The sequence below is a fragment of the Pseudophryne corroboree genome, unplaced genomic scaffold, assembly GCF_028390025.1.
Source record: "Pseudophryne corroboree isolate aPseCor3 unplaced genomic scaffold, aPseCor3.hap2 scaffold_316, whole genome shotgun sequence".
In the NCBI taxonomy this organism is placed as follows: Eukaryota; Metazoa; Chordata; class Amphibia; order Anura; family Myobatrachidae; genus Pseudophryne; species Pseudophryne corroboree.
The window spans coordinates 275,424-301,191 of NW_026969839.1; the positions used below are offsets into that span (position 1 = coordinate 275,424).

Sequence of the window (25,768 nt, forward strand, 5' to 3'; positions counted from 1 at the left end):
CCCTCATCTGCATATGAAAAGAGAAAAGGGGTATGCAGGGCATGGCGGCCTTTTGCGGCGCTTGGATGACCCTTAGTTCGCATTAAACACCCCCACCCTCCTTCGGTGTGGGGCTCATGTTGGCCATGCCCCAGCCCCTGAAGCATTCAAGCTGATTTCTTGCAGCAGCTTGGCACTGTAACAGCTTCAGAGCTGCTCTGTAAGGCAAGTAAAAGGGTGTGGGCCCTGCAGCACTACCTGTAGTTTGCATTGTGCATTGGAAGGCACAAAGTAAGCAGACAGGAGGAGAAGTCAGGATATTCCACAAGGGTATAGAAGGGAGGGGCTCAAGAAAAAAGAAGTGGAAACAGACAGCAAACTAGGCTGGAGAGAGACCTGAGACAAAGAGATCTGAATTATATGAGAGCCGACCAGGGGAAACACAAATTATGCAGTCAAGTTTCCCACATTTGGGGAAATCGCAGGGGCAGCACACCCAGGTGAGATACTATAATCAGGAAGGTGCTTCTCCCAGGGCAAGGCTCACCCATTGTACACTGGGTGTGCTGCTCCTACGATTTCCCCAAATGTGGGACACTTGACTGCATAATTTGTGTTTCCTCTGGTCGGCTCTCGTATAATTCAGATCTCTTTGTCTCAGGTCTCTCTCCAGCCTAGTTTGCTCTCTGTTTCCACTTCTTTTTTCTTGAGCCCCTCCCTTCTATACCCTTGTGCACTATCCTGACTTCTCCTCCCGTCTGCTTACTTTGTGCCTTCCAATGCACAATGCAAACTACAGGTAGTGCTGCAGGGCCCACACCCTTTTACTTGCCTTACAGAGCAGCTCTGGAGCTGTTACAGTGCCCAGCTGCTGCAAGAAATCAACTTGAATGCTTCATGGGATGGGGCATGGCCAACATGAGCCCCACACCAAAGGAGGGTGGGGGTGTTTAATGCGATCTAGGGGTCATCCAAGCACCACAAAAGGCCGCCATGCCCTGCACGCCCCTTTTCTCTTTTCATATGCAGATGAGGGTTGAAGCCAACTTTGACCCACTGCTTGGATAACATCACCATATGCAAATCCATCTGCTGCAGGCCTTCCCCCAGGAATGCTTGCACTAGTTGTTGCATTTGGTTTGTTGTTTGGGGGTGCTTCAGTATTAGGCAGCCTTCTGCCCTCCCATGTTCATCTGAAAATATGTGTTCTCCCTGCAGTTGTTGTCCCCATATGAGAGTTCCCTTGTGCTGCCTCAGTTGAATCTCCTTTACTTGACAGAGATGTGCCTGAGCAGCGGCCCTCCCCAGCCCTATCCCAAATCATACTTATTTTGCATAGGAGACACCATGGTCATGATAATTGTTCACCCAGGGTGAGGTTCATTCATTGCATTCTGGGTATGCTGACCCCTGTGATTTACCCAAATGTGGGAAACTCGCCTGCATTATTTGTGGTAGTTGGGGACTGTGTTTGTGTTTTCCGCTGGTCAGCTCTGGTAAAAGTCAGATTTCTTTGTCTCAGATCTTCCTCTAGCCTTGTTCTTCTTTCGAGAGTTCCATTGTGCTGCCTCAGTTGGATCTCCTTCACTTGACAGGGGGGTGCCCGAGCAGCGACCCTCCCCAGCTCTAGCCCAACTCCTACTTACCTGCCAGGTGAGATACTATGATCTTGAAGGTGCTTCTCCCAGGGCAAGGCTCAACCATTGCACTCTGGGTGTGCTGCCCCTGCGATTTCCCCAAATATGGGAAACTTGACTGCATAATTTGTGTTTCCCCTGGTCGGCTCTCGTATAATTCAGATCTCTTTGTCTCAGGTCTCTCTCCAGCCTAGTTTGCTGTCTGTTTCCACTTCTCTTTTCTTGAGCCGCTCCCTTCTATGCCCTTGCGCACTATCCTGACTTCTCCCGTCTGCTTACTTTGTGCCTTCCAACGCACAATGCGAACTACAGGTAGTGCTGCAGGGCCCACACCCTTTTATTTGCCTTACAGAGCAGCTCTAGAGCTGTTACAGTGCCCAGCTGCTGCAAGAAATCAGCTTGAATGCTTCAGGGGCTGGGGCATAGCCAACATGAGCCCCACACCGAAGGAGGGTGGAGGTGTTTAATGCGAACTAGGGGTCATCCAAGCGCCGCAAAAGGCCGCCATGCCCTGCATAACCCTTTTCTCTTTTCATATGCAGATGAGGGTTCCAGCCAACTTTGGCCCACTGCTTGGATGACATCACCGTATGCAAATTTGTCTCCTGCAGACCTTCCCCCAGGAATGCTTGTACTAGTTATTGCATATGGTTTGATATTTGATGGTGCTTCAGTATTAGGCAGCCTTCCGCCCTCCCATGTTCATCTGAAAAAATGTGGTCTCCCTGCAGTTGTTGTCCCCAGACGAGAGTTCCCTTGTGCTTCCTCAGTTGAATCTCCTTAACTTGACGGGGGAGGGGCTTGCCCGAGCAGCCACCCTCCCCAGCCCTATCCCAACTCATACTTATTTTGCATATGAGATCTCTATATCATGAAGATTGTTATCACAGGGTGAAGTTCATCCATTATATTTTAAAATAGGAAGGTTCAAATTACATATTTGAATTGCATCTATGTGCTGGATTCAAATGTCCCCCCCCCTTCCTTTCTCAATTGTGCCCGTCAGCAGCTATTCTAAGGTTGCTGCCAATGGGTGTGACACATTAATTTCTTCTGTGGGGTACACTGGACTCCACAAGGATTCACATTGGGGTGTAGAGTAGGATCTTGATCTGAGGCACCAACCGGCTCAAAGCTTTTGACTGTTCCCAAGATGCTCAGCGCATTCTCCTCTATAACCCCGCTTCCATGAACAGGGAGCTCAGTTTGTAGTTGGTGCCTTCAGTAGCAGGCCACTTAACAGGGGCCTGCCTCAGGCAGCCTATTCTTAGCTATTAATTTTGACAAGAAAATAAGAACTTTTTTTATGAGAATCTACAAGGGCTGCAGCAGGCTAGGTCTAATAGACATCTTTACTGCAGCTTCATCACTCCCAGCGGCGCTGTATACTCCCGTGCCCTGGTTGCTGGGTCACTGCAGCGGAGGCTCCGGTTTCTTCCTAAGGTCAGTCACACACGCACCGCCCTTCCGGATCACGAGGCCGCTGATGAAGGGGAGCGTGGCCGTAGGGGGTGGACCGTGTGCGCACTGGCGTGGACACTGATTACTGGGCAGCCGCTCCACGAGCCACCAGGTACAGTTAAGGAGCACAGGTCTGGGGTTTTTTCTCCCATATTAAACCAATTTTGTACTGCCCGCAGCGCATTGTGATAGGTAATAGGGCCTGATTCAGGTTGGATTGCAATCACAGTAAGCGATCCAACTGCAAAAATTGCTAAGAGCATACGCATGTGCCTGCATTTTCTGCGGCACCCCGCAGAGAATGCGATCGCCTCTGCCTGTCAATCGGGGCAGGGGGGGAGAGGGGGGTCAGCAACACTCCATTTCCAAGTCAGGGATGGAGCGGTGCGGGGGCAAGGCTTCAAAATGGGGTCTGCAACGGAGGAGACACAGGGGGCGTGGTCACAGCGGCTGTATGACATCACATTCAGCCGCTGTGATCACAAAAATGGTGGCGGCTTCCTGCGCGCACATACAGTCTGCACCAGCAGGAGGCTACACCATTTTTTATGATCACGCTGAACTGCAGTGCGACTGCAATTACAGATTGGTCAAGAAGGGAGGCGTCATGCTGGGTGGCCATGTCCTGTCACTGTGCAGGAGCCAGCACCGCTCACACACTAGTCCCCGGGTGCAGCCCCCAACCCCCGGGACACCCGGAGCAACAAAATGTAGATTCAGGCCACCAGGCCACGCCCCTACCTATGAAACCATGCCTCCTTTTTACCATTGCGCTGCTTATCTGCGCGCACTGCATTACAATCTCCTTCGCCACCTCTCTGGGTGTCACCAGTGATAGTGACACCTCTGCCATGCTTGTAGCAGCTGGTCCTAAGATCTACGCCTCAAGCCCTGAGTGTTTGCCCTTGTGACTTGTTGATCATCATAGCGAAGCAGATGCTTACAGAAAACTGCAGGGGCTTAGATTGAAAATAAAAAAATATATGGGTATAAGGTAGAGAGGAGCGGGTTCGGTTCTCCGAGAACCGAATTCCCCACGAACTCCACGTGGTTTACACTGGTCCGAGGCAGGCTCGGTTGTTCCCGCCTGACTCGGAAAACCTGAACAAGGGAAAATGTCATCATCCCGCTGTCGGATTCTCGCGAGATTCGGATTTCATATAAAGAGCTGCGCGTTGCCGCCATTTTTACTCGTGCATTGAAGAGGGAGCGGAGAGGACGTGGCTATGTTCTCTCAGTGGAAATCTCAATATCAGTGCTCAGTATCAGTGGTTACTTATTGCTGCTCAGTAATACTAGTAGTGTGTCTCTCCTGCTCAGTGTCAGTTCTCAGTAGTATCCTCATCAGTGCTCAGTATCACTGCTCATTGTCTTGTGCTGCATTGTGGTGCTCAGCATACTACAGTACATTAGTAATAGTCCAGTGCTGCATCTTGCTGCTCAGTGTCAGTTCTAGTATCCTCATCAGTGCTCACTATCACTGCTCATTACATTGTGGTGTTCTGTATACTACAGTAACATAGTAATATAGTAACATATAGTAATATAGTTTTTGAGGTTGAAAAGAGGCAAATTGCCCATCGTGTTCAACCTGTTTTAAGTTGTGATGATTCTACATACTTGCTGAATAATGTTTTATGACTAGTTAACTACTACAACTCATGTTACCCCCGGATTAACCATGTTGATATTTTAAGTATTATAACCTTGGATAGCTTTTTCATTCAGAAATGTATCCATTCCTTTTTTAAATCCAATTACAGAGTCCGCCATTACCACCTTCCCTGGCAGGGAATTCCACATCCTGATTGCCCTAACAGTGAAGATCATAGTATCTCACCTGGCAGGTAAGTAGGAGTTGGGCTAGAGCTGTGGAGGATTGCTGCTTGGGCACCCCCTGTCAAGTGAAGGAGATCCAACTGAGGCAGCACAAGGGAACTCTCGAAAGAAGAACAAGGCTAGAGGAAGATCTGAGACAAAGAAATCTGACTTTTACCAGAGCTGACCAGAGGAAAGCACAAACACAGTCCCCCACTACCACAAATAATGCAGTCGAGTTTCCCACATTTGGGGAAATCACAGGGGTCAGCATACCCAGAATGCAATGAATGAACCTCACCCTGGGAGAACAATCTTCATGACCAAGGTATCTCCTATGCAAAATAAGTATGATTTGGGATAGGGCTGGGGAGGGCCGCTGCTCAGGCACATCTCTGTCAAGTAAAGGAGATTCAACTGAGGCAGCACAAGGGAACTCTCATCTGGGGACAACAAGTGCAGTGAGAACACATATTTTCAGATGAACATGGGAGGGCAGAAGGCTGCCTAATACTGAAGCACCCCCAAACAACAAACCAAATGCAACAACTAGTACAAGCATTCCTGGGGGAAGGTCTGCAGAAGACGGATATGCATATAGTGATGTCATCCAAGCAGTGGGCCAAAGTTGGCTGGAACCCTCATCTGCATATGAAAAGAGAAAAGGGGTATGCAGGGCATGGCGGCCTTTTGCGGCGCTTGGATGACCCTTAGTTCGCATTAAACACCCCCACCCTCCTTCGGTGTGGGGCTCATGTTGGCCATGCCCCAGCCCCTGAAGCATTCAAGCTGATTTCTTGCAGCAGCTTGGCACTGTAACAGCTTCAGAGCTGCTCTGTAAGGCAAGTAAAAGGGTGTGGGCCCTGCAGCACTACCTGTAGTTTGCATTGTGCATTGGAAGGCACAAAGTAAGCAGACAGGAGGAGAAGTCAGGATATTCCACAAGGGTATAGAAGGGAGGGGCTCAAGAAAAAAGAAGTGGAAACAGACAGCAAACTAGGCTGGAGAGAGACCTGAGACAAAGAGATCTGAATTATATGAGAGCCGACCAGGGGAAACACAAATTATGCAGTCAAGTTTCCCACATTTGGGGAAATCGCAGGGGCAGCACACCCAGGTGAGATACTATAATCAGGAAGGTGCTTCTCCCAGGGCAAGGCTCACCCATTGCACACTGGGTGTGCTGCTCCTACGATTTCCCCAAATGTGGGACACTTGACTGCATAATTTGTGTTTCCTCTGGTCGGCTCTCGTATAATTCAGATCTCTTTGTCTCAGGTCTCTCTCCAGCCTAGTTTGCTCTCTGTTTCCACTTCTTTTTTCTTGAGCCCCTCCCTTCTATACCCTTGTGCACTATCCTGACTTCTCCTCCCGTCTGCTTACTTTGTGCCTTCCAATGCACAATGCAAACTACAGGTAGTGCTGCAGGGCCCACACCCTTTTACTTGCCTTACAGAGCAGCTCTGGAGCTGTTACAGTGCCCAGCTGCTGCAAGAAATCAACTTGAATGCTTCATGGGATGGGGCATGGCCAACATGAGCCCCACACCAAAGGAGGGTGGGGGTGTTTAATGCGATCTAGGGGTCATCCAAGCACCGCAAAAGGCCGCCATGCCCTGCACGCCCCTTTTCTCTTTTCATATGCAGATGAGGGTTGAAGCCAACTTTGACCCACTGCTTGGATAACATCACCATATGCAAATCCATCTGCTGCAGGCCTTCCCCCAGGAATGCTTGCACTAGTTGTTGCATTTGGTTTGTTGTTTGGGGGTGCTTCAGTATTAGGCAGCCTTCTGCCCTCCCATGTTCATCTGAAAATATGTGTTCTCCCTGCAGTTGTTGTCCCCATATGAGAGTTCCCTTGTGCTGCCTCAGTTGAATCTCCTTTACTTGACAGAGATGTGCCTGAGCAGCGGCCCTCCCCAGCCCTATCCCAAATCATACTTATTTTGCATAGGAGACACCATGGTCATGAAAATTGTTCACCCAGGGTGAGGTTCATTCATTGCATTCTGGGTATGCTGACCCCTGTGATTTACCCAAATGTGGGAAACTCGCCTGCATTATTTGTGGTAGTTGGGGACTGTGTTTGTGTTTTCCGCTGGTCAGCTCTGGTAAAAGTCAGATTTCTTTGTCTCAGATCTTCCTCTAGCCTTGTTCTTCTTTCGAGAGTTCCATTGTGCTGCCTCAGTTGGATCTCCTTCACTTGACAGGGGGGTGCCCGAGCAGCGACCCTCCCCAGCTCTAGCCCAACTCCTACTTACCTGCCAGGTGAGATACTATGATCTTGAAGGTGCTTCTCCCAGGGCAAGGCTCAACCATTGCACTCTGGGTGTGCTGCCCCTGCGATTTCCCCAAATATGGGAAACTTGACTGCATAATTTGTGTTTCCCCTGGTCGGCTCTCGTATAATTCAGATCTCTTTGTCTCAGGTCTCTCTCCAGCCTAGTTTGCTGTCTGTTTCCACTTCTCTTTTCTTGAGCCGCTCCCTTCTATGCCCTTGCGCACTATCCTGACTTCTCCCGTCTGCTTACTTTGTGCCTTCCAACGCACAATGCGAACTACAGGTAGTGCTGCAGGGCCCACACCCTTTTATTTGCCTTACAGAGCAGCTCTGGAGCTGTTACAGTGCCCAGCTGCTGCAAGAAATCAGCTTGAATGCTTCAGGGGCTGGGGCATAGCCAACATGAGCCCCACACCGAAGGAGGGTGGAGGTGTTTAATGCGAACTAGGGGTCATCCAAGCGCCGCAAAAGGCCGCCATGCCCTGCATAACCCTTTTCTCTTTTCATATGCAGATGAGGGTTCCAGCCAACTTTGGCCCACTGCTTGGATGACATCACCGTATGCAAATTCGTCTCCTGCAGACCTTCCCCCAGGAATGCTTGTACTAGTTATTGCATATGGTTTGATATTTGATGGTGCTTCAGTATTAGGCAGCCTTCCGCCCTCCCATGTTCATCTGAAAAAATGTGGTCTCCCTGCAGTTGTTGTCCCCAGACGAGAGTTCCCTTGTGCTTCCTCAGTTGAATCTCCTTAACTTGACGGGGGAGGGGCTTGCCCGAGCAGCCACCCTCCCCAGCCCTATCCCAACTCATACTTATTTTGCATATGAGATCTCTATATCATGAAGATTGTTATCACAGGGTGAAGTTCATCCATTATATTTTAAAATAGGAAGGTTCAAATTACATATTTGAATTGCATCTATGTGCTGGATTCAAATGTCCCCCCCCCTTCCTTTCTCAATTGTGCCCGTCAGCAGCTATTCTAAGGTTGCTGCCAATGGGTGTGACACATTAATTTCTTCTGTGGGGTACACTGGACTCCACAAGGATTCACATTGGGGTGTAGAGTAGGATCTTGATCTGAGGCACCAACCGGCTCAAAGCTTTTGACTGTTCCCAAGATGCTCAGCGCATTCTCCTCTATAACCCCGCTTCCATGAACAGGGAGCTCAGTTTGTAGTTGGTGCCTTCAGTAGCAGGCCACTTAACAGGGGCCTGCCTCAGGCAGCCTATTCTTAGCTATTAATTTTGACAAGAAAATAAGAACTTTTTTTATGAGAATCTACAAGGGCTGCAGCAGGCTAGGTCTAATAGACATCTTTACTGCAGCTTCATCACTCCCAGCGGCGCTGTATACTCCCGTGCCCTGGTTGCTGGGTCACTGCAGCGGAGGCTCCGGTTTCTTCCTAAGGTCAGTCACACACGCACCGCCCTTCCGGATCACGAGGCCGCTGATGAAGGGGAGCGTGGCCGTAGGGGGTGGACCGTGTGCGCACTGGCGTGGACACTGATTACTGGGCAGCCGCTCCCGAGCCACCAGGTACAGTTAAGGAGCACAGGTCTGGGGTTTTTTTCTCCCATATTAAACCAATTTTGTACTGCCCGCAGCGCATTGTGATAGGTAATAGGGCCTGATTCAGGTTGGATTGCAATCACAGTAAGCGATCCAACTGCAAAAATTGCTAAGAGCATACGCATGTGCCTGCATTTTCTGCGGCACCCCGCAGAGAATGCGATCGCCTCTGCCTGTCAATCGGGGCAGGGGGGGAGAGGGGGGTCAGCAACACTCCATTTCCAAGTCAGGGATGGAGCGGTGCGGGGGCAAGGCTTCAAAATGGGGTCTGCAACGGAGGAGACACAGGGGGCGTGGTCACAGCGGCTGTATGACATCACATTCAGCCGCTGTGATCACAAAAATGGTGGCGGCTTCCTGCGCGCACATACAGTCTGCACCAGCAGGAGGCTACACCATTTTTTATGATCACGCTGAACTGCAGTGCGACTGCAATTACAGATTGGTCAAGAAGGGAGGCGTCATGCTGGGTGGCCATGTCCTGTCACTGTGCAGGAGCCAGCACCGCTCACACACTAGTCCCCGGGTGCAGCCCCCAACCCCCGGGACACCCGGAGCAACAAAATGTAGATTCAGGCCACCAGGCCACGCCCCTACCTATGAAACCATGCCTCCTTTTTACCATTGCGCTGCTTATCTGCGCGCACTGCATTACAATCTCCTTCGCCACCTCTCTGGGTGTCACCAGTGATAGTGACACCTCTGCCATGCTTGTAGCAGCTGGTCCTAAGATCTACGCCTCAAGCCCTGAGTGTTTGCCCTTGTGACTTGTTGATCATCATAGCGAAGCAGATGCTTACAGAAAACTGCAGGGGCTTAGATTGAAAATAAAAAAATATATGGGTATAAGGTAGAGAGGAGCGGGTTCGGTTCTCCGAGAACCGAATTCCCCACGAACTCCACGTGGTTTACACTGGTCCGAGGCAGGCTCGGTTGTTCCCGCCTGACTCGGAAAACCTGAACAAGGGAAAATGTCATCATCCCGCTGTCGGATTCTCGCGAGATTCGGATTTCATATAAAGAGCTGCGCGTTGCCGCCATTTTTACTCGTGCATTGAAGAGGGAGCGGAGAGGACGTGGCTATGTTCTCTCAGTGGAAATCTCAATATCAGTGCTCAGTATCAGTGGTTACTTATTGCTGCTCAGTAATACTAGTAGTGTGTCTCTCCTGCTCAGTGTCAGTTCTCAGTAGTATCCTCATCAGTGCTCAGTATCACTGCTCATTGTCTTGTGCTGCATTGTGGTGCTCAGCATACTACAGTACATTAGTAATAGTCCAGTGCTGCATCTTGCTGCTCAGTGTCAGTTCTAGTATCCTCATCAGTGCTCACTATCACTGCTCATTACATTGTGGTGTTCTGTATACTACAGTAACATAGTAATATAGTAACATATAGTAATATAGTTTTTGAGGTTGAAAAGAGGCAAATTGCCCATCGTGTTCAACCTGTTTTAAGTTGTGATGATTCTACATACTTGCTGAATAATGTTTTATGACTAGTTAACTACTACAACTCATGTTACCCCCGGATTAACCATGTTGATATTTTAAGTATTATAACCTTGGATAGCTTTTTCATTCAGAAATGTATCCATTCCTTTTTTAAATCCAATTACAGAGTCCGCCATTACCACCTTCCCTGGCAGGGAATTCCACATCCTGATTGCCCTAACAGTGAAGATCATAGTATCTCACCTGGCAGGTAAGTAGGAGTTGGGCTAGAGCTGTGGAGGATTGCTGCTTGGGCACCCCCTGTCAAGTGAAGGAGATCCAACTGAGGCAGCACAAGGGAACTCTCGAAAGAAGAACAAGGCTAGAGGAAGATCTGAGACAAAGAAATCTGACTTTTACCAGAGCTGACCAGAGGAAAGCACAAACACAGTCCCCCACTACCACAAATAATGCAGTCGAGTTTCCCACATTTGGGGAAATCACAGGGGTCAGCATACCCAGAATGCAATGAATGAACCTCACCCTGGGAGAACAATCTTCATGACCAAGGTATCTCCTATGCAAAATAAGTATGATTTGGGATAGGGCTGGGGAGGGCCGCTGCTCAGGCACATCTCTGTCAAGTAAAGGAGATTCAACTGAGGCAGCACAAGGGAACTCTCATCTGGGGACAACAAGTGCAGGGAGAACACATATTTTCAGATGAACATGGGAGGGCAGAAGGCTGCCTAAAACTGAAGCACCCCCAAACAACGAACCAAATGCAACTACTAGTGCAAGCATTCCTGGGGGAAGGCCTGCAGCAGATGGATTTGCATATGGTGATGTCATCCAAGCAGTGGGTCAAAGTTGGCTTCAACCCTCGTCTGCATATGAAAAGAAAAAAGGGGTGTGCAGGGCATGGCGGCCTTTTGCGGCGCTTTGATGACCCCTAGTTCGCATTAAACACCTCCACCCTCCTTCGGTGTGGGGCTCATGTTGGCTATGCCCCAGCCCCTGAAGCATTCAAGCTGATTTCTTGCAGCAGCTGGGCACTGTAACAGCTCCAGAGCTGCTCTGTAAAGCAAGTAAAAGGGTGTGGGCCCTGCAGCACTACCTGTAGTTTGCATTGTGCGTTGGAAGGCACAAAGTAAGCAGATGGGAGAAGTCAGGATAGTGCACAAGGGTATAGAAGGGAGGGGCTCAAGAAAAAAGAAGTGGAAACAGACAGCAAACTAGGGCTGGAGAGAGACCTGAGACAAAGAGATCTGAATTATATGAGAGCCGACCAGGGGAAACACAAATTATGCAGTCAAGTTTCCCACATTTGGGGAAATCGCAGGGGCAGCACAGCCAGAGTGCAATGGGTGAGCCTTGCCCTGGGAGAAGCATCTTCATGATCATAGTATCTCACCTGGCAGGTAAGTAGGAGTTGGGCTAGAGCTGGGGAGGGTCGCTGCTCGGGCACCCCCCTGTCAAGTGAAGGAGATCCAACTGAGGCAGCACAAGGGAACTCTCGAAAGAAGAACAAGGCTAGAGGAAGATCTGAGACAAAGAAATCTGACTTTTACCAGAGCTGACCAGAGGAAAGCACAAACACAGTCCCCCACTACCACAAATAATGCAGTTGAGTTTCCCACATTTGGGGAAATCACAGGGGTCAGCATACCCAGAATGCAATGAATGAACCTAACCCTGGGAGAACAATCTTCATGACCATGGTATCTCCTATGCAAAATAAGTATGATTTGGGATAGGGCTGGGGAGGGCCGCTGCTCAGGCACATCTCTGTCAAGTAAAGGAGATTCAACTGAGGCAGCACAAGGGAACTCTCATCTGGGGACAACAACTGCAGGGAGAACACATATTTTCAGATGAACATGGGAGGGCAGAAGGCTGCCTAATACTGAAGCACCCCCAAACAACAAACCAAATGCAACAACTAGTGCAAGCATTCCTGGGGGAAGGCCTGCAGCAGATGGATTTGAATATGGTGATGTCATCCAAGCAGTGGGTCAAAGTTGGCTTCAACCCTCGTCTGCATATGAAAAGAATAAAGGGGTGTGCAGGGCATGGCGGCCTTTTGCGGCGCTTGGATGACCCCTAGTTCGCATTAAACACCTCCACCCTCCTTCGGTGTGGGGCTCATGTTGGCTATGCCCCAGCCCCTGAAGCATTCAAGCTGATTTCTTGCAGCAGCTGGGCACTGTAACAGCTCCAGAGCTGCTCTGTAAAGCAAGTAAAAGGGTGTGGGCCCTGCAGCACTACCTGTAGTTTGTATTGTGCGTTGGAAGGCACAAAGTAAGCAGACGGGAGAAGTCAGGATAGTGCACAAGGGTATAGAAGGGAGGGGCTCAAGAAAAAAGAAGTGGAAACAGACAGCAAACTAGGCTGGAGAGAGACCTGAGACAAAGAGATCTGAATTATATGAGAGCCGACCAGGGGAAACACAAATTATGCAGTCAAGTTTCCCACATTTGGGGAAATCGCAGGGGCAGCACACCCAGAGTGCAATGGGTGAGCCTTGCCCTGGGAGAAGCATCTTCATGATCATAGTATCTCACCTGGCAGGTAAGTAGGAGTTGGGCTAGAGCTGGGGAGGGTCGCTGCTCGGGCACCCCCCTGTCAAGTGAAGGAGATCCAACTGAGGCAGCACAAGGGAACTCTCGAAAGAAGAACAAGGCTAGAGGAAGATCTGAGACAAAGAAATCTGACTTTTACCAGAGCTGACCAGAGGAAAGCACAAACACAGTCCCCCACTACCACAAATAATGCAGTTGAGTTTCCCACATTTGGGGAAATCACAGGGGTCAGCATACCCAGAATGCAATGAAATAACCTAACCCTGGGAGAACAATCTTCATGACCATGGTATCTCCTATGCAAAATAAGTATGATTTGGGATAGGGCTGGGGAGGGCCGCTGCTCAGGCACATCTCTGTCAAGTAAAGGAGATTCAACTGAGGCAGCACAAGGGAACTCTCATCTGGGGACAACAACTGCAGGGAGAACACATATTTTCAGATGAACATGGGAGGGCAGAAGGCTGCCTAATACTGAAGCACCCCCAAACAACAAACCAAATGCAACAACTAGTGCAAGCATTCCTGGGGGAAGGCCTGCCGCAGATGGATTTGCATATGGTGATGTCATCCAAGCAGTGGGTCAAAGTTGGTTCAAACACCTTTGCAAAGTTCTATAAGTTTGATACCCTGGCTGAGGAGGACCTCCTGTTTGCTCAATCGGTGCTGCAAAGTCATCCGCACTCTCCTGCCCGTTTGGGAGCTTTGGTATAATCCCCATGGTCCTTACGGAGTCCCCAGCATCCTCTAGGACGTAAGAGAAAATAAGATTTTAAACCTACCGGTAAATCTTTTTCTCGTAGTCCGTAGAGGATGCTGGGTGCCCGTCCCAAGTGCGGTCTACTTCTGCAAGACTTGTATATAGTTATTGCTTACATAAGGGTTATATGTTAGTTTTCATCGGTCTTGGACTGATGCTATGTTGTTTTCATACTGTTAACTGGGTAGTATATCACAAGTTATACGGTGTGATTGGTGTGGCTGGTATGAATCTTGACCTTGGATTAACAAAAATCCTTTCCTCGTACTGTCCGTCTCCTCTGGGCACAGTTTCTCTAACTGAGGTATGGAGGAGGGGCATAGAGGGAGGAGCCAGTGCACACCCAGATCTAAAGTCTTTCTTAAAGTGCCCATGTCTGCTGCGGAGCCCGTCTATCCCCCATGGTCCTTACGGAGTCCCCATCATCCTCTACGGACTACGAGAAAAAAAAATTACCGGTAGGTTTAAAATGTTATTTTTTTCTCTGCAACCCACTGCTAAATTGTGCTTCCTAGCTGTTTTTTTATAAAATCACTTAATTAAATCTAACTCTGATTACGTCAGAGAAGGCCAGGTACCCTACACCATAAGAGGGGGTTTGAAATTTTGACTTGTCTACTTAAAGATCACCAAAATCTGATGACAAGGTCAATTACATCCCTGGGTGGGATTGAACCACCAACCTTTTGGTTAATAGCCCATGTAAGTGCAAGAAATCCTGAAGCACTCACTCATCATGGGAAAGTACCAATGTGTTTCTTACAAAAATTCTCCAGATTATTGACTTTTTAAAGTTTTTCTAGGAAACGTTCTAGATGAATGCTTATTAGCCTTTGTCAGTATTGACTTTTGCAAGGTGTCTCTGTGGCGCAATCGGTTAGCATGTTTGGCTATTAACCAAAAGGTTGGTGGTTCAATCCCACCCAGGGATGTAATTGACCTTGTAATCAGATTTTGGTGATCTTTAAGTAGACAAGTCAAAATTTCAAAAACCCCCCTTATGGTGTAGGGTACCTGGCCTTCTCTGATGTAATCAGAGTTAGATTTGATTAAGTGATTTTATAAAAAAACAGCTAGGAAGCACAATTTAGCAGTGAGTTGCAGAGAAAAAAAATTATGCTGGCAGAAAAGTCCAATTGAGTGATTAAACAGCTCTTCATTTTCTGATTTTATGTTTATGCTAACAAATTTGCTCTCTGAAAAGTGTCCACAAAGCCAAGTCTCTGATTAACACCTTTGTAGGAATGGTTTTTCACCTATTACTGAATTAAACTTGCTTCATTGGAAAGGCATCAAAGATGCATCCTCATTTCAATGTCTACTGAAATAATACAGGTTGACACCAGGAAACGTCACTGCATCCTTGCTGCTTCCTCATGGGGAAGTCTGTTTAATGTGAAAACAAGGTGATATCTAATCAGCACACAGGTAAGGAATTAAGAAAATCTTTCTTTATGGGTGAAGATGTTTCTCACAAATTGTTGTCCCAATGCATCATTGAAATTCAAGATGGAAGATGATTTTCATATATCACTTGTACATTTTGCATTGCTCTTCTGGTGACAATGTAGTTTGTTTTTGTCAATTACCATTTCAGTAATAGGGTAAAGAAAATTAAGTGGATTTTTTAAAGAAAACAATGCTGTCAATATACTATTAAAACAAATTAAAATGATAAAAGTTATTGTACTTTAAGTAAAAATAAAAGTGCCAAAATATCAATCCCAGTTTTTGATTACTTTAATTATAAAAAAAAAAATGCACATAGCAGAGGATAGTTTCGATCAATCGACCTCTGGGTTATGGGCCCAGCATGCTTCCATTGCACTACTCTGCTGCTCATGGAAGTGTCAGAGATCCTGAAGACTAAATTGATTAAAGGCCTTAAAGTACTGGACTATAAGGAAAGACTTACTAGGCTGAATATTTATACACTAGAAAAGAGGTGCCTAAGAGGAGATATTATTAATATCTTCAAATATGTAAAGATACATAACAAAGAGTTATCAGAGGAATTATTTATTAAAAGAACACGTGGTCACTCGCTGCGACTGGAGGAAAGTTCAGAACGCAATGGAGGAAAGGTTTCTTCACTGTTAGGGCAATCAGGATGTGGAATTCCCTGCCAGGGAAGGTGGTAATGGCGGACTCTGTAATTGGATTTAAAAAAGGAATGGATACATTTCTGAATGAAAAAGCTATCCAAGGTTATAATACTTAAAATATCAACATGGTTAATCCGGGGGTAACATGAGTTATAGTAGCTAACTAGTCATAAAACATTATTCAGCAAGTATGTAGAATCATCACAACTTAAAACAGGTTGAACACGATGGGCAATTTGCCTCTATTCAACCTCAAAAACTATGTTACTATATTACTATGTTATTGTAGTATACAGAACACCACAATGCAATGAGCAGTGATAGTGAGCACTGATGAGGATACTAGAACTGACACTGAGCAGCAAGATGCAGCACTGGACTATTAGTAATGTACTGTATTATGCTGAGCAACACAATGCAGCACAAGACAATGAACAGTGATACTGAGCACTGATGAGGATACTACTGAGAACTGACACTGAGCAGGAGAGACACACTACTAGTATTACTGAGCAGCAATAAGTAACCACTGATACTGAGCACTGATATTGAGATTTCCACTGAGAGAACATAGCCACGTCCTCTCCGCTCTCTCTTCAATGCACGAGTAAAAATGGCAGCAACGCGCAGCTCTTTATATGGAATCCGAATCTCGCGAGAATCCGACAGCGGGATGATGACATTTTCCCTTGTTCAGGTTTTCCGAGTCAGGCGGGAACAACCGAGCCTGCCTCGGACCAGTGTAAACCACGTGGAGTTCGTGGGGAATTCGGTTCTCGGAGAACCGAACCCGCTCCTCTCTACCTTATACCCTATCAATTTTTTTATTTTCAATCTAAGCCCCTGCAGTTTTCTGTAAGCATCTGCTTCGCTATGATGATCAACAAGTCACAAGGGCAAACACTCAGGGTTTGAGGCGTAGATCTTAGGACCAGCTGCTACAAGCATGGCAGAGGTGTCACTATCACTGGTGACACCCAGAGAGGTGGCGAGGGAGATTGTAATGCAGTGCGCGCAGATAAGCAGTGCAATGGTAAAAAGGAGGCATGGTTTCATAGGTAGGGGCGTGGCCTGGTGGCCTGAATCTACATTTTGTTGCTCCGGGTGTCCCGGGGGTTGGGGGCTGCACCCGGGGACTAGTGTGTGAGCGGTGCTGGCTCCTGCAAAGTGACAGGGCATGGCCACCCAGCATGACGCCTCCCTTCTTGACCATGCTGTAATTGCAGTCGCACTGCAGTTCAGCGTGATCATAAAAAATGGTGTAGGCTCCTGCTGGTGCAGACTGTATGTGCGCGCAGGAAGCCGCCACCATTTTTGTGATCACAGCGGCTGAATGTGATGTCATACAGTCGCTGTGACCACGCCCCCTGTGTCTCCTCCGTTGCAGACCCCATTTTGAAGCCTTGCCCCCGCACCGCTCCATCCCTGACTTGGAAATGGAGTGTTGCTGACCCACCTCTCCCCCCCTTCCCCGCCCCGATTGACAGGCAGAGGCGATCACATTCTCTGCGGGGTGCCGCAGAAAATGCAGGCACATGCGTATGCTCTTAGCAATTTTTGCAGTTGGATCGCTTATTGTGATTGCAATCCAACCTGAATCAGGCCCTATTACCTATCACAATGCGCTGCGGGCAGTACAAAATTGGGTTAATATAGGAGAAAAACCCCCAGACCTGTGCTCCTTAACTGTACCTGGTGGCTAGTGGAGCGGCTGCCCAGTAATCAGTGTCCACCGCAGTGCGCACACGGCCCACCCCCTACGGCCTCGCTCCCCTTCAGCAGCGGCCTCGTGATCCGGAAGGGTGGTGTGTGTGTGACTGACCTTAGGATGAAACCGGAGCCTCCGCTGCAGTGACCCAGCAACCAGGGCACGGGAGTATACAGCGCCGCTGGGAGTGATGAAGCTGCAGTAAAGATGTCTATTAGACCTAGCCTGCTGCAGCCCTTGTAGATTCTCATAAAACAAGTTCTTCTTTTCTTGTCAAAATTAATAGCTAAGAATAGGCTGCCTGAGGCAGGCCCCTGTTAATTGGCCTGCTACTGAAGGCACCAACTACAAACTGAGCTCCCTGTTCATGGAAGCGGGGTTATAGAGGAGAATGCACTGAGCTTCTTGGGAACAGTCAAAAGCTTTGAGCCGGTTGGTGCCTCAGATCAAGATCCTACTCTACACCCCAATGTGAATCCTTGTGGAGTCCAGTGTACCCCACAGAAGAAATTAATGTGTCACACCCATTGGCAGCAACCTTAGAATAGCTGCTGACGGGCACAATTGAGAAAGGAAGGGGGGGGGGGACATTTGAATCCAGCACATAGATGCAATTCAAATATGTAATTCGTACCTTCCTATTTTAAAATATAATGGATGAACCTCACCCTGTGAGAACAATCTTCATGATCAAGAGATCTCATATGCAAAATAAATATGAGTTGGGATAGGGCTGGGGAGGGCTGCTCGGGCAGCACCTCCCCCGTCAAGTTAAGGAGATTCAACTGAGGAAGCACAAGGGAACTCTCGTCTGGGGACAACAACTGCAGGGAGACCACATCTTTTCAGATGAACATGGGAGGGCGGAAGGCTGCCTAATACTGAAGCACCATATGCAACAACTAGTACAAGCATTCCTGGGGGAAGGTCTGCAGCAGACGGATTTGCATACGGTGATGTTATCCAAGCAGTGGGCCAAAGTTGACTGGAACCCTCATCTGCATATGAAAAGAGAAAAGGGGCATGCAGGGCATGGCGGCCTTTTGCAGTGCTTGGATGACCCCTAGTTCACATTAAACACCCCCACCCTCCTTTGGTGTGGGGCTCATGTTGGCCATGCCCCATCCCCTGAAGCATTCAAGCTGATTTCTTGCAGCAGCTGGGCACTGTAACAGCTCCAGAGCTGTTCTGTAAGGCAAGTAAAAGGGTGTGGGCCCTGCAGCACCACCTGTAGTTCGCATTGTGCGTTGGAAGGCACAAAGTAAGCAGACGGGAGGAGAAGTCAGGATAGTGCGCAAGGGCATTCTTTTCTCTTAGTCCGTAGAGGATGCTGGGGTCACATTAAGAACCATGGGGTATAGACGGGATCCGCAAGAGACATGGGCACTTTAAGACTTTCAAAGGGTGTGAACTGGCTCCTCCCTCTATGCCCCTCCTCCAGACTCCAGTTATAGGAACTGTGCCCAGGGAGACGGACATTTCGAGGAAAGGATTTATTGTTAAACTAAGGTGAGCATCTTACCAGCTCACACCTTAAACATGCCGCAGAACGTGGCATTCAACAGAACACAAGCCAACGGCATGAACAATTGCAGCAAAAAGCTGACCAGAACCATAACACAACATGTGTATAACCACAAGTAATAACTGCAGACACAGTATGGACTGGGACGGGTGCCCAGCATCCTCTACAGACTAAGAGAAAAGGATTTACCGGTAGGTATTAAAATCCTATTTTCTCATACGACCTAGAGGATGCTGGGGTCACATTAAGAACCATGGGGTTATACCAAAGCTCTTGAACGGGTGGGAGAGTGCGTACGACTCTGCAGCACCGAATGACCCAACTTAAGGTTATCATCAGCCAAGGTATCAAACTTGTAAAACTTAGCAAAAGTGTTTACTAAATAGCTGCTCGGCAAAGTTGCAATGTCGAGACTCCCCGACCAGCTGCCAAGGATGAACCCACCTTTCTAGTAGAATGGGTCTTCACCTACTTCAGTAACGGCAATCCTGCCGTGGAACGAGCATGCTGAATCTTACCACAGATCCAGCGCATAATGGTCTGCATGGAAGCAGGACACCAAATCCTGTTGGGAGCATACAGGACAAACAGAGCCTCTGTTTTCCTAATCTGAACCGTTCTGGTGACATACATTTTCAAAGTTCTGACCACAGCCAGAGACTTTGACTCAACGAAGGTGTCAGTGGCCAAAGGCACCATGTGGAAAGATGAACCACCTTCGGCAGAAATTGTTGACGTGTCCTCAATTCTGCTCTATCTTCATGAAAGATCAAATAAAGGCTCTTGTGATACTGCATGGTTTGTACTGTTTTCCATGTGCTCCCAGACCTTTAAGCAAGTAGCATGGTCAAGAAAGTTCTGTTTGAAAAGAAACAACATTTACTGTCATTGTTATGCAAATAAACTTACATTAAAGCTAACAAGAAAGCACACTCGTTCTGTCTTTAAACTGATAAAAGAAACCCCAATAATATGGGGCATGCAAAAATTGAGATAAAACTCAGTTTTGCTCCTCTCCACGGAAATCTTTAATAAAAGGCGAAATATTTGTTAGTTCTGAAGAGAAACCAGAGCATGACCAAGATTCCACCTGTCGCCTGAGTGCCATGCCAGCAGTTCTCATTCAGCTGAAAGTGAGCACCCAATTTGAATGAAAGAAAGCAGATTTCTCACCAGGCTTCCCCTTGCTATAAACATGGTTTGTACTCTTTTCCATGTGCTCCCAGATCTTTCAAGCAATTAGTGTGGTCAAGAAAGTTCTGTTTGAAAAGAAACAAACATTTACTGTCATTTCTATGCAAATGAGCTTACATTAAAGCACACTCGTTCTATCTTTAAACCGATAAAATAAAACCCCAATAAGATGGGGCATGCAAAAATTGAGATAAAACTCAGTTTTGCTCCTCTCCACGGAAATCTTTAGTAAAAGGCGAAAGATTTGTTCGTTCTGAAGAGAAACCAGAACATGACCAAGATTCCACCTGTCGCCTGAGTGCCATGCCAGCAGTCCTCATTCAGCTCAAAGTGAGCACCCAATTTGAAAGAAAGAAAGCAGATTTCTCACCAGGCTTCCCCTTGCTATAAACATGGTTTGTACTCTTTTCCATGTGCTCCCAGATCTTTCAAGCAATTAGTATAGTCAAGAAAGTTCTGTTTGAAAAGAAACAAACATTTACTGTCATTTCTATGCAAATGAGCTTACATTAAAGCACACTCGTTCTATCTTTAAACCGATAAAAGAAACCCCAATAAGACGGAGCATGCAAAAATTGAGATAAAACTCAGTTTTGCTCCTCTCCACGGAAATCTTTAGTAAAAGGCGAAAGATCTGTTCGTTTTGAAGAGAAACCAGAGCATGACCAAGATTCCACCTGTCGCCTGAGTGCCATGCCAGCAATCCTCATTCAGCTCAAAGTGAGCACCCAATTTGAAAGAAAGAAAGCAGATTTCTCACCAGGCTTCCCCTTGCTATAAACATGGTTTGTACTCTTTTCCATGTGCTCCCAGATCTTTCAAGCAATTAGTGTGGTCAAGAAAGTACTGTTTGAAAAGAAACAAACATTTACTGTCATTTCTATGCAAATGAGCTTACATTAAAGCACACTCGTTCTATCTTTAAACCGATAAAATAAAATCACAATAAGATGGGGCATGCAAAAATTGAGATAAAACTCAGTTTTGCTCCTCTCCACGGAAATCTTTAGTAAAAGGCGAAAGATTTGTTCGTTCTGAAGAGAAACCAGAACATGACCAAGATTCCACCTGTCGCCTGAGTGCCATGCCAGCAGTCCTCATTCAGCTCAAAGTGAGCACCCAATTTGAAAGAAAGAAAGCAGATTTCTCACCAGGCTTCCCCTTGCTATAAACATGGTTTGTACTCTTTTCCATGTGCTCCCAGATCTTTCAAGCATTTAGTATAGTCAAGAAAGTTCTGTTTGAAAAGAAACAAACATTTACTGTCATTTCTATGCAAATGAGCTTACATTAAAGCACACTCGTTCTATCTTTAAACCGATAAAAGAAACCCCAATAAGACGGAGCATGCAAAAATTGAGATAAAACTCAGTTTTGCTCCTCTCCACGGAAATCTTTAGTAAAAGGCGAAAGATCTGTTCGTTTTGAAGAGAAACCAGAGTATGACTAAGATTCCACCTGTCGCCTGAGTGCCATGCCAGCAGTCCTCATTCAGCGCAAAGTGAGCACCCAATTTGAAAGAAAGAAAGCAGATTTCTCACCAGGCTTCCCCTTGCTATAAGCATGGTTTGTACTCTTTTCCATGTGCTCCCAGATCTTTCAAGCAATTAGAATGGTCAAGAAAGTTCTGCTTGAAAAGAAACAGACATTTATAGTCATTGTTATGCAAATAAACTTACATTAAAGCTAACAAGAAACTGATAAAAGAAACCCCAATAATATGGGGCATGCAAAAATTGAGATAAAACTCAGTTTTGCTCCTCTCCACAGAAATCTTTAATAAAAGGCGAAAGATTTGTTCGTTCTGAAGAGAAACCAGAGCATGACCAAGATTCCACCTGTCGCCTAAATGCTGTGCCAGCAGTCCTCATTCAGATCAAAGTGAGCGCCCAACTTGAAAGTAAGCAGATTTCTCACCTGGCTTCTCCTTGCTATAAGCATGGTTTGTACTGTATTCCATGTGCTCCCAGATCTTTCAAGCAAGTAGCATGGTCAAGAAAGTTCTGTTTGAAAAGAAACAAACATTTACTGTCATTTCTATGCAAATGAGCTTACATTAAAGCACACTCATTCTATCTTTAAACCGATAAAAGAAACCCCAAAAAGATGGGGCATGCAAAAATTGAGATAAAACTCGGTTTTGCTCCTCTCCACGGAAATCTTTAATAAAAGGCGAAAGATTTGTTCGTTCTGAAGAGAAACCAGAGCATGACCAAGATTTTTATCTGAAAATATGTGTTCTCCCTGCAGTTGTTGTCCCCAGATGAGAGTTCCCTTGTGCTGCCTCAGTTGAATCTCCTTTACTTGACAGAGATGTGCCTGAGCAGCGGCCCTCCCCAGCCCTATCCCAAATCATACTTATTTTGCATAGGAGATACCATGGTCATGAAGATTGTTCTCCCAGGGTGAGGTTCATTCATTGCATTCTGGGTATGCTGACCCCTGTGATTTTCCCAAATGTGGGAAACTCGCTTTTATACCCTTGTGCACTATCCTGACTTCTCCTCCTGTCTGCTTACTTTGTGCCTTCCAATGCACAATGCAAACTACAGGTAGTGCTGCAGGGCCCACACCCTTTTACTTGCCTTACAGAGCAGCTCTGGAGCTGATACAGTGCCAAGCTGCTGCAAGAAATCAGCTTGAATGCTTCAGGGGATGGGGCATGGCCAACATGAGCCCCACACCGAAGGAGGGTGGGGGTGTTTAATGCGAACTAAGGGTCATCCAAGCGCCGCAAAAGGCCGCCATGCCCTGCATACCCCTTTTCTCTTTTCATATGCAGATGAGGGTTCCAGCCAACTTTGGCCCACTGCTTGGATGACATCACCGTATGCAAATCCGTCTTCTGCAGAACTTCCCCCAGGAATGCTTGCACTAGTTGTTGCATTTGGTTTGTTGTTTGGGGGTGCTTCAGTATTAGGCAGCCTTCTGCCCTCCCATGTTCATCTGAAAATATGTGTTCTCCCTGCAGTTGTTGTCCCCAGATGAGAGTTCCCTTGTGCTGCCTCAGTTGAATCTCCTTTACTTGACAGAGATGTGCATGAGCAGCGGCCCTCCCCAGCCCTATCCCAAATCATACTTATTTTGCATAGGAGATACCATGGTCATGAAGATTGTTCTCCCAGGGTGAGGTTCATTCATTGCATTTTGGGTATGCTGACCCCTGTGATTTACCCAAATGTGGGAAACTCAACTGCATTATTTGTGGTAGTGGGGGACTGTGTTTGTGCTTTCCTCTGGTCAGCTCTGTTAAAACTCAGATTTCTTTGTCTCAGATTTTCCTCTAGCCTTGTTCTTCTTTCGAGAGTTCCCTTGTGCTGCCTCAGGTGGATCTCCTTCACTTGACAGGGGGGTGCCCGAGCAGCGACCCTCCCCAGCTCTAGCCCAACTCCTACTTACCTGCCAGGTGAGATACTATGATCAGGAAGGTGCTTCTCCCAGGGCAAGGCTCACCCATTGCACTCTGGGTGTGCTGCTCCTACGATTTCCCCAAATGTGGGACACTTGACTGCATAATTTGTGTTTCCTCTGGTCGGCTCTCGTATAATTCAGATCTCTTTGTCTCAGGTCTTTCTCCAGCCTAGTTTGCTGTCTGTTTCCACTTCTTTTATCTTGAGCCCCTCCCTTCTATACCCTTGTGCACTATCCTGACTTCTCCTCCCGTCTGCTTACTTTGTGCCTTCCAATGCACAATGCAAACTACAGGTAGTGCTGCAGGGCCCACACAATCTTTTACTTGCCTTAAAGAGCAGCTCTGGAGCTGTTACAGTGCCCAGCTGCTGCAAGAAATCAGCTTGAATGCTTCAGGGGATGGGGCATGGCCAACATGAGCCCCACACCAAAGGTGGGTGGGGGTGTTTAATGCGAACTAGGGGTAATCCAAGCACCGCAAAAGGCCGCCATGCATTTTGGCTAAACCTCACCGAATTTTTTTTGTCGGATTCGGGTGTGTTTTGGATTCGGGTGTTTTGGGGAAATCACAGGGGTCAGCATACCCAGAATGCAATGAATGAACCTCACCCTGGGAGAACAATCTTCATGACAATAGTATCTCCTATGCAAAATAAGTATGATTTGGGATAGGGCTGGGGAGGGCCGTTGCTCAGGCACATCTCTGTCAAGTAAAGGAGATTCAACTGAGGCAGCACAAGGGAACTCTCATCTGGGGACAACAACTGCAGGGAGAACACATATTTTCAGATGAACATGGGGTGGCAGAAGGCTGCCTAATACTGAAGCACCCCCAAACAACAAACCAAATGCAACAACTAGTGCAAGCATTCCTGGGGGATGGCCTGCAGCAGATGGATTTGAATATGGTGATGTCATCCAAGCAGTGGGTCAAAGTTGGCTTCAACCCTCGTCTGCATATGAAAAGAGAAAAGGAGCGTGCAGGGCATGGAGGCCTTTTGTGGTGCTTGGATGACCCCTAGTTCACATTAAGCACCCCCACCCTCCTTCGGTGTGGGGCTCATGTTGGCCATTCCCCAGCCCCTGAAGCATTCAAGCTTATTTCTTGCAGCAGCTGGGCACTGTAACAGCTCCAGAGCTGCTCTGTAAAGCAAGTAAAAGGGTGTGGGCCCTGCAGCACTACCCGTAGTTTGCATTGTGCATTGGGAGGCACAAAGTAAGCAGACGGGAGGAGAAGTCAGGATAGTGCACAAGGGTATAGAAGGGAGGGGCTCAAGAAAAAAGAAGTGGAACCAGACAGCAAACTAGGCTGGAGAGAGACCTGAGACAAAGAGATCTGAATTACATGAGAGCCGACCAGGGAAAACTCAAATTATGCAGTCAAGTTTCCCACATTTGGGGAAATCGCAGGGGCAGCACACCCAGAGTGCAATGGGTGAGCCTTGCCCTGGGAGAAGCAACTTCATGATCATAGTATCTCACCTGGCAGGTAAGTAGGAGTTGGGCTAGAGCTGGGGAGGGTCGCTGCTCGGGCACCCCCCTGTCAAGTGAAGGAGATCCAACTGAGGCAGCACAAGGGAACTCTCGAAAGAAGAACAAGGCTAGAGGAAGATCTGAGACAAAGAAATCTGAATTTTACCAGAGCTGACCAGAGGAAAGCACAAATACAGTCCCCCACTACCACAAATAATGCAGTCGAGTTTCCCACATTTGGGGAAATCACAGGGGTCAGCATACCCAGAATGCAATGAATGAACCTAACCCTGGGAGAACAATCTTCATGACCATGGTATCTCCTATGCAAAATAAGTATGATTTGGGATAGGGCTGGGGAGGGCCGTTGCTCAGGCACATCTCTGTCAAGTAAGTTGCATTTGATTTGTTGTTTGGGGGTGCTTCAGTATTAGGCAGCCTTCTGCCCTACCATGTTCATCTGAAAATATGTGTTCTCCCTGCAGTTGTTGTCCCCAGATGAGAGTTCCCTTGTGCTGCCTCAGTTGAATCTCCTTTTGGAGAAGACCTCAATAAGATTGTAGCTGATCTGGCTACTGCTAAAACAGCTTGCCTACCTAGTATGACTCCTACCACGCAGAAGGCTAAAAGTACTTTTCTTGGCCCTTTCATCCTCCAGGTAAAGCGTACCCAAGGTCAGGCATACCCAAAGCAAGCTCATGTTTCCAGACCTGCCAAGCCCAGACTGAAGCAATCCTGGGCTGCCCATCAGCCTGCTTCCAAAACGGACAAGCCTGCCGCATGACGGTGCAGGCCTCCCTCTGGGGGATCCCAGGGTGGGGGAC

General features: G+C 47.5%; 21 non-coding genes and 3 pseudogenes across 21 annotated transcripts; 9 read left to right on the plus strand and 15 right to left on the minus strand.

Moving 5' to 3' along the window:
- The first annotated feature begins 471 nt into the window (after positions 1-471).
- LOC135017557 (U1 spliceosomal RNA) lies at positions 472-627 on the plus strand. The gene has a single exon (XR_010215355.1). It is a non-coding gene; the product is annotated as a U1 spliceosomal RNA (small nuclear RNA).
- Positions 628-1,301: 674 nt separating this feature from the next.
- On the plus strand, positions 1,302-1,465 carry LOC135017378 (U1 spliceosomal RNA). The gene has a single exon (XR_010215207.1). It is a non-coding gene; the product is annotated as a U1 spliceosomal RNA (small nuclear RNA).
- Positions 1,466-1,617: 152 nt separating this feature from the next.
- On the plus strand, positions 1,618-1,780 carry LOC135017523 (U1 spliceosomal RNA). Its single transcript, XR_010215334.1, has one exon. It is a non-coding gene; the product is annotated as a U1 spliceosomal RNA (small nuclear RNA).
- A 3,303-nt stretch (positions 1,781-5,083) lies between these two features.
- LOC135017270 (U1 spliceosomal RNA) lies at positions 5,084-5,247 on the minus strand. The gene has a single exon (XR_010215100.1). It is a non-coding gene; the product is annotated as a U1 spliceosomal RNA (small nuclear RNA).
- Positions 5,248-6,004: 757 nt separating this feature from the next.
- Positions 6,005-6,160, plus strand: LOC135017556 (U1 spliceosomal RNA). The gene has a single exon (XR_010215354.1). It is a non-coding gene; the product is annotated as a U1 spliceosomal RNA (small nuclear RNA).
- A 674-nt stretch (positions 6,161-6,834) lies between these two features.
- LOC135017369 (U1 spliceosomal RNA) lies at positions 6,835-6,998 on the plus strand. Its single transcript, XR_010215197.1, has one exon. It is a non-coding gene; the product is annotated as a U1 spliceosomal RNA (small nuclear RNA).
- Positions 6,999-7,150: 152 nt separating this feature from the next.
- On the plus strand, positions 7,151-7,313 carry LOC135017524 (U1 spliceosomal RNA). The gene has a single exon (XR_010215335.1). It is a non-coding gene; the product is annotated as a U1 spliceosomal RNA (small nuclear RNA).
- A 3,303-nt stretch (positions 7,314-10,616) lies between these two features.
- Positions 10,617-10,780, minus strand: LOC135017271 (U1 spliceosomal RNA). Its single transcript, XR_010215101.1, has one exon. It is a non-coding gene; the product is annotated as a U1 spliceosomal RNA (small nuclear RNA).
- Positions 10,781-11,473: 693 nt separating this feature from the next.
- On the minus strand, positions 11,474-11,615 carry LOC135017511 (U1 spliceosomal RNA; annotated as a pseudogene).
- A 152-nt stretch (positions 11,616-11,767) lies between these two features.
- On the minus strand, positions 11,768-11,931 carry LOC135017416 (U1 spliceosomal RNA). The gene has a single exon (XR_010215241.1). It is a non-coding gene; the product is annotated as a U1 spliceosomal RNA (small nuclear RNA).
- Positions 11,932-12,623: 692 nt separating this feature from the next.
- Positions 12,624-12,765, minus strand: LOC135017445 (U1 spliceosomal RNA; annotated as a pseudogene).
- Positions 12,766-12,917: 152 nt separating this feature from the next.
- LOC135017449 (U1 spliceosomal RNA) lies at positions 12,918-13,081 on the minus strand. Its single transcript, XR_010215270.1, has one exon. It is a non-coding gene; the product is annotated as a U1 spliceosomal RNA (small nuclear RNA).
- A 6,745-nt stretch (positions 13,082-19,826) lies between these two features.
- Positions 19,827-19,942, minus strand: LOC135017590 (U5 spliceosomal RNA). The gene has a single exon (XR_010215387.1). It is a non-coding gene; the product is annotated as a U5 spliceosomal RNA (small nuclear RNA).
- A 275-nt stretch (positions 19,943-20,217) lies between these two features.
- On the minus strand, positions 20,218-20,333 carry LOC135017566 (U5 spliceosomal RNA). Its single transcript, XR_010215364.1, has one exon. It is a non-coding gene; the product is annotated as a U5 spliceosomal RNA (small nuclear RNA).
- A 274-nt stretch (positions 20,334-20,607) lies between these two features.
- Positions 20,608-20,723, minus strand: LOC135017576 (U5 spliceosomal RNA). The gene has a single exon (XR_010215374.1). It is a non-coding gene; the product is annotated as a U5 spliceosomal RNA (small nuclear RNA).
- A 275-nt stretch (positions 20,724-20,998) lies between these two features.
- On the minus strand, positions 20,999-21,114 carry LOC135017582 (U5 spliceosomal RNA). Its single transcript, XR_010215379.1, has one exon. It is a non-coding gene; the product is annotated as a U5 spliceosomal RNA (small nuclear RNA).
- A 274-nt stretch (positions 21,115-21,388) lies between these two features.
- On the minus strand, positions 21,389-21,504 carry LOC135017570 (U5 spliceosomal RNA). The gene has a single exon (XR_010215368.1). It is a non-coding gene; the product is annotated as a U5 spliceosomal RNA (small nuclear RNA).
- A 264-nt stretch (positions 21,505-21,768) lies between these two features.
- On the minus strand, positions 21,769-21,884 carry LOC135017583 (U5 spliceosomal RNA). The gene has a single exon (XR_010215380.1). It is a non-coding gene; the product is annotated as a U5 spliceosomal RNA (small nuclear RNA).
- Positions 21,885-22,154: 270 nt separating this feature from the next.
- On the minus strand, positions 22,155-22,270 carry LOC135017574 (U5 spliceosomal RNA). Its single transcript, XR_010215372.1, has one exon. It is a non-coding gene; the product is annotated as a U5 spliceosomal RNA (small nuclear RNA).
- Positions 22,271-22,414: 144 nt separating this feature from the next.
- Positions 22,415-22,542, plus strand: LOC135017555 (U1 spliceosomal RNA; annotated as a pseudogene).
- Positions 22,543-23,135: 593 nt separating this feature from the next.
- LOC135017489 (U1 spliceosomal RNA) lies at positions 23,136-23,299 on the plus strand. The gene has a single exon (XR_010215309.1). It is a non-coding gene; the product is annotated as a U1 spliceosomal RNA (small nuclear RNA).
- A 152-nt stretch (positions 23,300-23,451) lies between these two features.
- LOC135017436 (U1 spliceosomal RNA) lies at positions 23,452-23,614 on the plus strand. Its single transcript, XR_010215261.1, has one exon. It is a non-coding gene; the product is annotated as a U1 spliceosomal RNA (small nuclear RNA).
- Positions 23,615-24,805: 1,191 nt separating this feature from the next.
- LOC135017491 (U1 spliceosomal RNA) lies at positions 24,806-24,968 on the minus strand. Its single transcript, XR_010215311.1, has one exon. It is a non-coding gene; the product is annotated as a U1 spliceosomal RNA (small nuclear RNA).
- Positions 24,969-25,120: 152 nt separating this feature from the next.
- On the minus strand, positions 25,121-25,284 carry LOC135017483 (U1 spliceosomal RNA). Its single transcript, XR_010215303.1, has one exon. It is a non-coding gene; the product is annotated as a U1 spliceosomal RNA (small nuclear RNA).
- Positions 25,285-25,768: the final 484 nt, after the last annotated feature.